The sequence below is a fragment of the Lagenorhynchus albirostris genome, chromosome 18 (genome assembly GCF_949774975.1).
Source record: "Lagenorhynchus albirostris chromosome 18, mLagAlb1.1, whole genome shotgun sequence".
Lineage (NCBI taxonomy): Eukaryota > Metazoa > Chordata > Mammalia > Artiodactyla > Delphinidae > Lagenorhynchus > Lagenorhynchus albirostris.
The window spans coordinates 6,691,658-6,704,912 of record NC_083112.1 but is presented as its reverse complement, the minus strand read 5'-3'; the positions used below and the strand labels follow the sequence as shown (position 1 = coordinate 6,704,912).

Sequence of the window (13,255 nt, the reverse complement as noted above, 5' to 3'; positions counted from 1 at the left end):
CAGAAAGATTTCTGCGGATTTCTCCTAGAATTTCCAGGGTCTGTAAATCCTGCGGCTGGCTGGGAGCCTACTTCGATTATTTTTAATGCAGAAAAGGATGTATTTGAGCATCTGGCCTAGAAATGGACTAAATCTGTCCACAGCCTAATTGGTTTGGAAAGAGCTGGAAGACAAATTGAGATTGTGGGTGTAAACAGAAGAAAAGGTGGCAGAAGGGGAGCCAGATGGATGAGCTCAGACACAAAACACACACAAACAAAAGCTGCTTGGGACACCAGAGGAGCACGTGGACATCTGGGGCCCAGAACCGGACTGGTATGAGGGTCCTCCTTGGCTTGGAAGCGTTTAGACGCAACGCCTGGCTCCAAGGACGTTCCCTGCATCTGAAGAGCGGGAATCAAAACCAGCTTCCACAGGGGGTGATCCCTGGCCACACTGACAGGTGGCCCTCAATCGACCTGGGTAGTGAATTCAGAACACAAATCACAGAACCATCACTCGGTTCCTTAGAGAATTCAGGCTCGAGGCTGAGGCAGGGGCATGATGGGAGCCAGAGGTTTGGAGAAGGTGACTTCTTGGTTACTATATATAATTGTGTCTGTGTGTGTAGCGTTCCAGGGCAGCCCGAGTATATTTTGTTTGCAGCCCCGTCAGCATGGTGCAGAGCATCTTGCATGTGGGGGGACCATCAATGCTCGTTTGATGACAGTGATGCAGGTGTCTGGTGGTAGAGATCTCCTTATTTCATAACGCCTTACTGCAGCAAGGCGGGGTGAGGGGCAGGCATCGATAGTTAAACACATCTACTTCTGAACCGTACCGCGTGCTCATGAGTCAGCAGCGACCGTGAGCAGCTGTTGTCCTAAAGGCATCACTTCTATCTCCACCCAGCAGATACTTATAATGTAAAAATAATAAATTTTTCATTGGTTTACGAACACCGAAACCATTTCCTGAGAGTACATAAAAGAACCTGGGAGGGACAGGCGCGGCGAGAGATGACACCAAGCCAGGTGCCTTTAACAGCCCAACAATGAATAGTTATGCTGCCCTTTTCAGAGCTGCGACGTGTGACCCACCCGATTAGGCCTCCGAGAGGCTCGTTCTGAAGGCCCACCATTCGTGCCATCCCTTTCATGTTTGTCGTGACAAAGCTGTGTTTTCTGCGCCCGCTTTCCTTTGCAGTTTGCACCCTGTGCAGTCAAATTTCATGCTTCCAAAATGAAAAATACAACTGCCAGTTTTCATCTCTGGGGGAAATGAGTCTCATTTCTCCCATAAATCACGAGCACGCTTCCGCTGTGAACAGAGCATTAGCAACTCTACAAGTAAATTAACTTCAGTTCCTGGTGAGACCCGAGGTTGCTGAGGGTGATTTCGGAATTTTGATTTAGGGAAGGGGAGGCAGGTGGCTTCACAGTGGATGTGAGGTGCAACCATTTCCAGTTGAAGGCAGGATGCTCACGCCTCTGCCGCGTTGACTAGGGGTGGCCCATGTGTGTGCCTGATGTCACAGGGTAATTAGCAAGGGCACCGCTCTCACTCTACAAGTGTCCCGTTTGGGTTGATGGGCTATATTATCAGTCTAATTAAATTGCAGATGAAATAAGGAGAAAGAGCTTGTTTTGTGACAGAAGCCAGGCAGACACAAAAGGCCACATATTATGTGATTCCAATCACACGAGTTATCCCTAACAGGCAAATCACAGAGAGAGAAAGGAGGTGTGCGGTTGCCAGGGGCTCGGCATGCTGGGGGGAAGAGGGGGGTGACAGCTAATGGGGGCGACAGGCTTCTTTTTGGGGGGAGGAAAAGGTTCTAAAGTTGATTGTGGTGATGGTTACAAGACTCTGAATATACTAAAACTACTGAATCATACACTTTAAATGGGTGAATTATATCACATATGAATTCATATATTATATATTGTATAATGTATGAACATATGAATTGTATAATGTATGTATAATTCATATATTATACAATTCATGTAATATATAAACATATGAATTGTATATATTCATACACAGGAATATATTGTATAATATATGTATAATTATATGTATAATATATTGTATAATATATGAATTCAAGCTGCTATACTGAAACAAAAGCTTAAAAAGAGTTAAACCGGGGTGGAGGGAGGAATACATTAGGAGATTGGGGTTAACATATACACACTACTATATATAAAATAGATAACATATACACACTACTATATATAAAATAGATAATCAACAAGGACCTACTGTATAGCACGGGGAACTCTACTCAATATTCTGTAATAACCTACATGGGAAAAGAATCTAAAGAAGAGTGGATATATGTATATGTATAACTGATCCACTTTGCTGTACACCTGAAACTAACACAACATTGTAAATCAACCATAATAAAATATTTTTTAAAAAGAGTTAAACCGCAGAAATACCGGAAGAGAAAGACAGAAAAAATCTTGGGCCCTGTGTTTCTGCCGGCGAGAAATACTCTGTACTTGAAAGGCTGGTCCCTCTGAGGAGAGGCTGTCTTCACTTTGAGGGCATGTGGTAACCCTTGCTGGCCTCTGGGGGGCCCCATGCCACAACGCCTGCGTTTTTCTGAGACTTGCTGGTGCAAGAAAGGGAGTGTGAGTTTCCCCACGGTCACCGCTGAGAGTCAAGGTGTGTGCATTTGCCTTTAGAAGATGGAGGGATTGGTGGCGGACCAGCAACCTGAAGGTGGGGATGAGCAGGTGCACAGAGCCCAGCGGCAGTGGGTGGCTGCAGGGAAGGTGGCAGGAGATCCTGATTGGGACCTGCCCGTCTTTGCTCACGCCCATGGCCAGTGGGCTCCCATTAGGGAGGGGAAGGGAGGAGTTCCAGGGCGGCGGGGGTGGGGGAGGTAGTTTTGGGGGATAGGAGTTTGTCCCCCCGGGGGAATTAAGCCCATTATTCTACATGTAGCACAGAGTCAGAGTGGGGACAGATCTGCCCAGTTAGGTTGGGAAACTGTAGGACGCACAGGACAACCACGAAGGGTCCACTTGACGAGAGAACCCTCAGGCCACATCCTCTGAAAGAGATAAGGGGACCTGGAATGCACCCCAGGCCCCATCCAGCCACCAGCACTGGGATCCTCATTCGGGGGAACGGAGCTGAACTTGAAACTTGTGAGAAGACTGAAAATTTACCTTGTGATGAAGACAGAAAATTTATCTTTACGTTTTTCTATCCTCACCCCCTCGGACAGGGTCTGGCACTCAGCAGTGGCTGTTTGGACGGATGGACAGATGGCTGGATGGGTGAACAGCACACAGCGGGCTCAGATGAGCAGAAAAGCCTACCAGGGCTGCACGGTGTCCCAGCTGAAGGCCTGGGTATCACATGTGGGTCACCAACAGAGGGTGCTGTACGCCTGAAAGAGCAAGGCCACGCCCGGGGCCAGAAGCCTGCTGGGCGCAGGGGTGGTGGAGCGCTGGCTCCCTGCAGACCAAAGGTGGAGATGGGGCGCTCAAACGTGGGAGCTGGGGCAGGCACTGAACCCCAGTATCCACACACTTGGGGCGGGGAGGGGACAGACGCGTTCTCCTGCCTGGGCACTTCCTCAGCATTAGGAAAGGAAGCCAACCGCCTGGGCCCAGAGCAGGATCCACGGCGGGTTTGTTCACCTGCGCGCCCCCCCGCATCCTGAACGAGGGCCGGCACACGGAAGGCGCACAGTCACTGTTTCTCAAGTGGAATGAATGAATGAAGGCGCCTAGGAGGACGAGACCGCAGCTGGACCGTACTATTCTTAGACTGTATCTGAGTGTAGTGGGCTGGCCAAAAAGTTCGTCCGGGTGTTTCCGTAAAACCTTGTGTGCCTTGTGTACCAGAGTTACACATCAACCCCCATGAACCACTGGGTGGGGTCTGTACCTGGGCTGGTCTTTCCACTGGATGGAGCTTGACAAGACCAAGGGGGGCCCAGCGTCATAAGAAGGACCGTTTCTGGGCGATCAATCCCTACTCACCCGCCCTCCCCACTCCCCGAACCACATCCACATACACAGGACAGACAAAGCAAAGGAGGAATGGCAGGGAAAGTGGCGCAAAGCCCTCCCGTGAGGGCTGGCATGTGAGGCCACAACATCTTCACGTGAGCGATCCCAATTCCTCCGACATCCTTGAGAGTCTGGGATGGTGGGACCACTGGGGATCCAGGAGTGAATGAAACGGAGCTGCGCAGATGTGCTGCGGAGCCCTCATCACGGCGTTCCCTGCTCTTGCACGCCCCTGGGTCTATTTCTTTCTGCAACGCAAGTCCTTGGCTTTACTGTCCTTCTTTACCGTGGTCAAGGAAAGGGGGCACTGAGCCGCGAGGGGGCCGCCTGGGAACTCGCCTCCCGGGCCGAGGGCGAAGCCCGCACCGGCCTCAGGCCCGCGCTGCAGGCGGCAGCCTCACCCGCTGGAGGGCGGCTCAAGGACAGATGTGAAACCAAACCACAAGAGTGGTGCCTCCCAGGGAGCAGGAGATTGTGCCGAAGGCGCTGGCTGCTGCAGACGCCAGTGGAAGAGGAAGAGGACCTGAAAGCGTTCTTTTTTCTCTTGTGCGTTTGGAGCGCTCTGTAAGCTGGAGCTGCTGAAAGCACTCGCGGGCTCGCTGTTTCTGGTTTTAAATTCTCCTGGGACGAGCTCCACAGAATCTCAGGGGTTTAGCGCCGACAGGAAAAAGAGTAAGAACTTCAAAGCCTCCCTTCATTTAGTGAGAAGAAACTGTGGTGGCGAGTGACTGGCTCCTACCTCCACACACACACACACACACACACACACACACACAGTCCCTCACACACACACGTTCAGTCTCACACACACGTGTACACACGCGCACACACATTCAGTCTCACACACACGCACGCACGCACACAGACACACAGACACAGGAGAAAAAGAGCAGTAAGGACGAACCTGCCCATCCCTCTGGCATCTCGCTGTGGCTACTCAGCTCACAGACGACCAGCTTGTCCCCTGGTGGGTGTCCCCACGGAGCCCCAACCATGAGACGCCTCCCACCCCTTGAGAACCTGGAAACTGTGCTTAGAGCGAAACTAGAAAACTCCACACGGAAAAGATGGGATTAGCCCTCTGTGGGACTTGCTGGTAAACATGTGACCAAAGAAACTGGAATCACTCGACACTCAAGGCGGGTCAACGAGGAAAACGGGCCTGTGCGACGTGGACGCAGCGGCCCCATCAGGGCCCGTTCCGAGAAGGGCCGGGAGAACCCCCGGGGGACTCCGGAGCCTAGAGCTCCAGAAGAGAGGGAAGAAGAGACACACCGACCTGCGCCCCACCTCTCCGCACCCCCCAGCAGGGTCGAGGGGCCTGGCCGGACCCCCCAGAAGCTGCCCAGAGTGCGGCGGGGAGGAGGGGTCCACCCCAGTGCCGAGCGGGGGCCTTTCTGAAGCTGGACCACGGCCAGCATCCGTCTCCTGCCCAGGGCTCTGCTACAAGGGACAGCACACTGGACAGAGGGGGCCTCCCCTTCTCGGTTGCATTTCTCCCTGGAAATAGGGAACCCCTTGCCCTGGGGATGGAGCGGGTGCAGTGTAGCTAGTGAGTCAGGCCTCATGATGAGGGGCAGTAGAACCTTCTGTCAGTTTCTAGGGATGCTTTACTAATGACCACAAACTGGCAGCTTAGAACGACAGAGATTCCCCTCTCCACCATGATTCTGGAGGCCGAAAGTCCAAACTCAAGGTGCTGGCCAGACCCTGCAGCCGCTGGAGGCCCCAGAGGAGGACCCCTGCCTTCCTCTCCCAGCTGCCCTGCCTTGGGCTGACCACTCCAGCCTCTGCTTCATCTTCTCGCGCCTTTTCTCCCCCGTGTGTCCGTGTCCCAGACCTCCCTCTGCTCTTATAAGGACACCTGTCATGGGACTTCGGACCCACTCTAAATCCAAAGTGATTTCATCTCTAGATCTTAAGCTTAAATACATCTGCAAAGGCATTTTTCCCAGGTTAAGTCTACAGTCACAGGTTCTGGGAGTTGGGACTTGGGCGTACGTTTTGGGGGCCTCAGTTCCACCCACCACACAGAGGCACATCAGGGTCCCGGGCCTGCCATGGGATGCCAGCATCTGGAGGGGGCACACCTGGAGGAGCGCCAACCCATCGGACTGTCTGGGGGCAAACTGCCTTCGCCAAGGGCGCCCCTCCCTGTCACATCTGGCTCTTACTTTAAACCGATTTTGCTGACCAGTTCGGTTCCATCTTTGGATCTAGAAAAGCACGTGTCTAGGGCCTCTGCTCGGACTACATGCTCAGCCTTGAGGGTCACACCACCTAAGAGATGGAACCTACTTTAACAAACAGTGTGAGGAATTTCTCCTCCACGGCTCACATCTCAGCCACCCCCTAGGAAGGAGCTCCTGGAGAGGGCTGGGTGCGCTCAGATGTGCAGTCAACGAGAGGCCAGGGTGAACGCTTTCATAAAAACCACAATTTCCTCACCTTTTCCCCTAAGGGGAGCATAAACAGGGATCGTCCTGACTCTGCCAATCCTGGGTCTCCCTTCTGCTTTGGCCTTCAGCCCTGATGGTGGCAGCCAGCTCCCCAAGGGGTGGCGGCTTCTGCCTCAACAGGACCGGCCTCGGGGCAGCTGCCGGGCCCAGGGAGCAGCTCTGCCAGCGCCCGGCAGGCCAGGAGCAGATGCTGAAAGTGCACAGCCACCCAGAGGCAGGGGTTAAGACCCCAGAGTCGAGAATCAGGGTTTGGGTCCTAGCTGTTCTGCTGCCCAGGTACACGATCATGGGCACATTCCTCAACCTCCCGACCTTCACCTGAAAAATGAAGACTGTAAATTTTCCAGGTAAGTTACTTAATGTTATGTGTGCCTGGCTCCCAGGGTGTGTTCAAAACATGCTTGTTGTTCTGGTTACGATTATAAAGAGAGAGGAAATTCACCGATCACACCCCTTTATCTGGCCTCTCAAAGCTCAGTGCTAATGGACTGGAAACTGAATTGTGAACCACTCACTTCCAACCCAGGAATTCTTCCACTTTCTCACCTATTTGCCATTAGAGATTTTTTTTTTCTTTCTTTTCAATCACCCAGAGACACTGAGAGTTTCTCCTGACGGTCTGATTTAGGTAAAATGCAAGGTTGGTTTTCTAGTTCTAAGAAGCCAAGAGGAAGGAAGCTATTAGAAAATTCTCTGCCTTGTCTCCTAACCGCCGTCCTGGCTATCAGGAAGGATTTCTGTCTACCGCCTTCTCAATCCGCAGCTCCCTCTCTGCGTCCTCTGAATGGGAACTAATTTCTTTCCAACAGGGTGGCCTGTGGAACTTCCGGCAGAAGGCCTGGCAGATAAAGCTCCCCACTCCTGAGGCTGTGGAAGAAAAGACCAAATGCCTCTCACAAGTAGGGTCCCGGTGACCTCAAGAGACGGCCCAGCACACCACCCTTCACTCCTGTCCTTGTTCCACAGTTAGGTTGCAACCTGCCTCTCCTCACCTCCCCCAGCCCCGCCTGGACGGACCTGGTCCAGCTACCCGCAACTGACCCCCACTCACCCTCCCCCCACCCCGGTCACGCTGCTTTTCTTTCTTTCCCTCAAATGCCCCAAGGATGCCCCAGGGCCTTTGAGCTTGCTGTGCCTGCCGGCAGATGCATTCTCCCCGGGATCTGTGCAAGGCTGGCTCCCTTTCATCCCTCAGGTCTGTCCTCAGAAGTCACCTCCTCAGAGGTTATGCCACCATGCTTCATTTGCAAGTCAAGCAGCCTGTTTTATTGTCTTCACAACGCCTCTCTGTACTTTGAATTGTCTTATTTATGTGTTTACAAGTTTCTTGTCTGTCTTCTCCGAGGAGGACAAAGCTGTTGAGTGGTACACACTGTAAAGTTCCCGAGCGCAGAGGATGACGCGCTGGGAGGAGAGAGGATGCGGGGGGGACCTCATGGACATGGTGGCTACCAACGGCGCTGCTGTTTGGGTCGCTGAAGGATGGGAACGGCATTGCGGGTGAGGCACCAGCACACGCGACGGCTCCGGGGGCGGCACGAAGGTGAAGCTTTGGGGCCCGGAAGTCCACACCGGGGTTTCGCAGAGAGACGTTACTACTGTTACTCTATAGCAACGTCAAGGGCAGCCGTGGGCAAGGTGGAGGGGAGCGCAGGAGACGGCAGGCGTGGAGACCCTGGGCTCCCAGCCTGTGCTGGAGCAGGAAATGAGTCACCAGAGGCTCCTCGAAGGAGAGCCCACAGTCAAGCTACAAGCCCTGACTTCCACATAGAGGGGGGCATGATTAAGTGCTGAGGGGGTGGGCGGGTGAGTCAATCAGAAAGGGTGGGAAAGGCGAGCTCTGGCAGAGCTGGTCCCGCCTTGGCAACAGCGCGCATCTGTGTGTCTGCCTGGAGTCAAGGTTGCTGCCGCTCAGGAGCAGATCTTCCGCAGTTTCCTCTCTTTATGGGATTAAGCTGAACTGTTCACTCCCTCACCTGTGCTTTAAGGAAACCGCGAGGGTTATCGGCTAATCTTTCCAAAGGTCTGTGTAGACCCTCTGTACAGAATGCACCAAAGGTGACTGGAATTGTGATACTGTATCTTGAATTTATGTGGTTATTTTGAAAGCCTGGAGAGCCTTATTGATGAGGGAGTGGATTTTCTCATAGTATAATTCAACTTTCATTTCTTTGCCTCCAGAGACTATATATAAAGTGAACTCTGAACTCAATATCTTAATCGGGATCATTTATTCAATTACTGGGTTGTAAATCTTTTTATTATTCAGTTGCACAAGTTCTTGATATGTTCTAAATACAAATCCTTTGTCAGGTATCTATCTGTGTATCTACCTACAGATGTCTCTATCTATCATCTATCTATCTACCTATCTATTATCTATCTATCTACCTACCTATCTATTACCTATCTATCATATCTATGATCTATTTGTAGATATCCCTATCTACCTATCTATCACAATTTTTTCCCCAATCTATGGCCTACCCATTAATTTTCTCACAGTGGCTTTTGATGGGCAGGACATTTGAATTTTATGAAGTCAATGCTTCATAAAAGAAAACATTGGTTAGTGTTCTCTGTGTCTCATCTGAGTAAATTCTGCCTATCCTAAGCTTGCAAAGATACTCTCCTATGCATACTTCTGAAACCTTTATAGTTTTGGCTTTTACATTCAGGTTTCATAATTAGTTTGGGGTATGGTGTGAAGTAAGGTCAAGATTTATTTTTTTCTATATGGACATCCAGCTGTTCTAGCACCATGTATGGAAGAGACTTTACCCCATGGAATTGCTTTGGCAGCTATACTGAATACAAGCTAACCATATACCATTGAGGGTCTATTAATCCCACTGATGTCTAGGTATATCCTTACGCCAATACCATACTTTCTTGATGAATGCACCTTTATAGTAACACTTGACATTTTGTTCAGAATTGTTACTACTTGACGGTTTATAGTTAATTTATAGTAACTTTTGAATCTCATTCAAAATTGTTCGGCTATTCTAAGTTCCCTGTTCTCTATAAATTTTATTTTTTTTAAGATTTTTTTTTTTTGATGTGGACCATTTTTAAAGTCTTTATAGAATGTGTTACAGTATTGCCTCTGTTCTATGCCTTGGTTTTTTGGCCATGAAGCATGTGGGATCTTAGCTCCCGGACCAGGGATCAAACCCACACCCCCTGCACTGGAAGGCAAAGTCCCAACCAATGGACCTCCAGGGAAGTCCCCTTTATTTATAAATTTTAGAATCAGCTTGTAAATTTCTACAATAAAAGCCTTCTTGGATGTGAATGGGATTTTGCATTGAATCTATAGAACAATATGGGGAGAAATGACATCATAACAATATCGCCTTCCAACCTGTGGACAACCTACTTATTTGGATCTTCTTTAATTTCTCTCAGAAGAGAGGTTGGAAGGTGGTCGGAGGCTGGAAGAAGGGGCATCCCTGGGTCTGTTCCATCCAAACACCACTGAAGCAAGAGCAGATCTGTGGGTCCGCCGGGTGCACTGCCTGTTGTTAACTAGTTTTGGTATCAGTGTCTATCATTCAAGGTTGAATCAGAGAAACAGAATTAGTAGGAGATACATTAAGAGATTTATTGCAAGGAATATGTGATTGTGGGAGCAGGTGAGGCAAGTCTGAAATCCAGATATTAATATAGACACTCAAGCTTTCTTATGATTGGTGTATATGTTATATATTTTCCCATAATTTTAACCTATTTATACCTTTATATTTAAAATACGTCTCTTATAAATAGAATAAAATTTGATCTTGCTTTCTTTATCCAGCCTGACAGTCCCCTTCAATTGAAGTATTTAGTCCACTTAAACTTAGTGTAACTTTTGAGATCTTTGTGTTTAAGTCTAATACCTTCCTATTTTTTTCTGTTGGTCCCATCTGATACCTCTCTCTCTCTTTGTTGCCCTTCCTGATTTCTTTTGATTACCTGAGTATTTCTTAGTATTCAGTTTTTCTTTTTTAATTGGTTTTTTAACTGAACCTCTTTATTTATTTATTTATAATGTATTAATTAAATACCCGATGTCTTCATTGGAAATAAGTTCCTCAAATCTCACATCGGCCATGAGATTCTCTGAGAAGGTGGCATGAGCTAAACTAGTACAGGAAGAGTCAGGGACCTCTAGGGGACTAACCGTAAGACGCTCTGCCACAATGCGTGAGAAGAAAGGAGGACTGATCAGAGGGCTGGAGGGAGAACCTGAGGAAAGCAGGGTGTTGGAAGTAAAGGCAGACAAGAGTCTCAAGACAGAGGTGGTTGGTGGTCAAAAGGTGACTAGAATAGACATTTCTCCAAGGACATACAAATGGCCCATATGCACATGAAAAGAGGCTCAACACCACTAACGATTAGACACATGCAAATCAAAATCACAATGAAGATACCACTTCACAGTAATTACAATGGCTATTATCCACCCCATATCCCCCTCCAAAAAAACCCAGAGAATAAATATTGGCAAGGATGTGGAGAAATTCGAACTCTCACACGTTGCTGGTGGAAATGTAAAATGGTCCAACCACTGTGGAAGACTGTAGAGCAGTTTCCCCCAAAATTAAACACAAAATTGTGACATGATCCAACAACTCCACTTCTAGTTATAAACCCCAAAGAACTGAAAGCAGGGACTGGAACAGATATTTGTACACCAATGTTTACAGCAACATTATCCACAACAGCCAAAAGGTGGAAACGAGTCAAAAGGGCATTGTCGGATGACTGAACAAACAAAATGTGGTACACATACAAAGTAATGTTATTTAGCCTTAAAAAGGAATTCGATTCTGATGCACGCTACAACATAGATGAACTCTGAAGACACTATGCTAAGTGAAATAAACCAGACACAAAAGGACAAGTATTATACCTAGAATACTCGAATCCATAGAGACAAAATGTAGAATAGTGGTTACCACAGCCTGGACGGAAGACAGATGGGGAACTGTTTAACGGATACAGAATTTCCGTTGGGGATGATGAAAAGGTTCTGGAGATGGATGGTAATGATAATTACTCAAAAGTGTGAATGTACTTAGTGCCACTGAACTATACACTTTAAAATGGTTAAAATGGTAACTTTTATGTTACGTATATTTTACTACAATAATAAATAAGTACCACCGCATTCCTTCTTTTATAGAAAGAAACAGCACAGATACCAAGGAACTTGCTCAAAGTTGTACTCGGGGGGCCCAGAACCAGAATTTGCACACAGAGCGAGTTCAAAGTCTACTGTCTGTTGACCTGAAACAAAAAGACTGCCAGATCTATTTCTCCAGCAAAGCTGGGTTTATCTGAGATCAGCAGAGGATGGCAATTTGGGGTCTGCAACCATGGTGAGCTACGGGGGCAAGTCCCTGCACAGCAAGGGAATGAAAACGCTTTTATCAAGAGGAAGAGGGAGCTGGGAGGGCTAAAGTAAACAGAGTCCACGGCTATTCATTGGCTGAGCCCTGGCCTGGGAAGAAGCGGAGTCTTCCTTCTTCCTATTGGGTTCTGCTGTTCTTACAGGATGTGAGAGCGCCCCCTCTGGGCTCCTGACTCTTTTTCATTGAGGTTTCTGTTTATTAATTTTTGACAAGTCTTAATTATTCACTACATTGTCTCGTTCCAAGATATTTACTGTGGTAATGTTTATAACAGCAGAAAGGTACCTTTTGATATCTTTTCCTTGAAACTTTTTCTGTAAGAAATAGCTTGCCCTCTTGAGAATTCATCACACACATCACCCCGTTAGCATTAAAGGCATTGAGGAATCTAAAAAAATCCCTCTCAGGCACTTTGCCAGTCGGTATTCTTCCTCAAAACCCAGAACCTTAGTCTAATCATGAGGAAACATCAGACAAACCCAAATTAAGGAACATTCTACAAAATATCTGGACAGCACTCTTCAGAACTGTCAAGGTCGTGATAAACAAGGAGAGACTGAGAAACTGTCAAAGACTGGAGAGACTATGGGGACGCGAAGACTAAGTGCCAGGTGGGATCCTGGGCTGGATCCTGGAACTGAAGAAGGACATTAATGGACAAACTGATGAAACCCAAATATGGCTGGAGTCTAATCGGCGGTACTGACCAATGTTAATTCCTTAGCTTTGACAAAGCTACCACGATCATGAAAGATGCTAATATTAGTGGAAACCACATGGAGGAAATATAGGAATTCTGTATTGCAACTTGTCTTTAAAACTAGAATTATTACAAAATATAAAAGTTTATTTAAAAAGGAAATGTGTTTTTAAAATAAAGATAAATATTTGACTGACTGGATTTCTTTTAGAAATACAGAGGAATCATTTTCTTGATAATAATAAAATTAAAAGTGAAAAAGTGAGGCTTTTGGAAAAGTGGAATAACTTCTTCAGGGTTGAGGCTACAAAACTAAAGCCACAGAGAATCACAAACATCACAGAGTCAAAACTGGTCCTTCTAATAAAGATTAAAATGAACATCAAGGGCTTCCCTGGCGGCGCAGTGGTTGGGAGTCCGCCTGCCGATGCCGGGGACACGGGTTCGTGCCCTGGTCCGGGAAGATCCCACATGCCGCGGAGCGGCTGGGCCCGAGAGCCATGGCCGCTGAGCCTGCGCGTCCGGAGCCTGTGCCCCGCAACAGGAGAGGCCACAACAGTGAGAGGCCCGCGTACCGCAAAAAAAAAAAAAAAAAGGTACCTTTCTTGTGTATTCTTTGTTTTCCTATATGTTTTCATCCCAACCCTATTTGCTGACTGGATGTCTGAGTCTGTC

General features: G+C 48.2%; 1 long non-coding RNA gene across 6 annotated transcripts in view; it reads right to left on the bottom strand.

The window, feature by feature from the left end:
- LOC132508606 (uncharacterized) overlaps positions 1–13,255 on the bottom strand; it is a 161,344-nt gene that overhangs the window by 116,837 nt on the left and 31,252 nt on the right. The window lies entirely within an intron of this gene.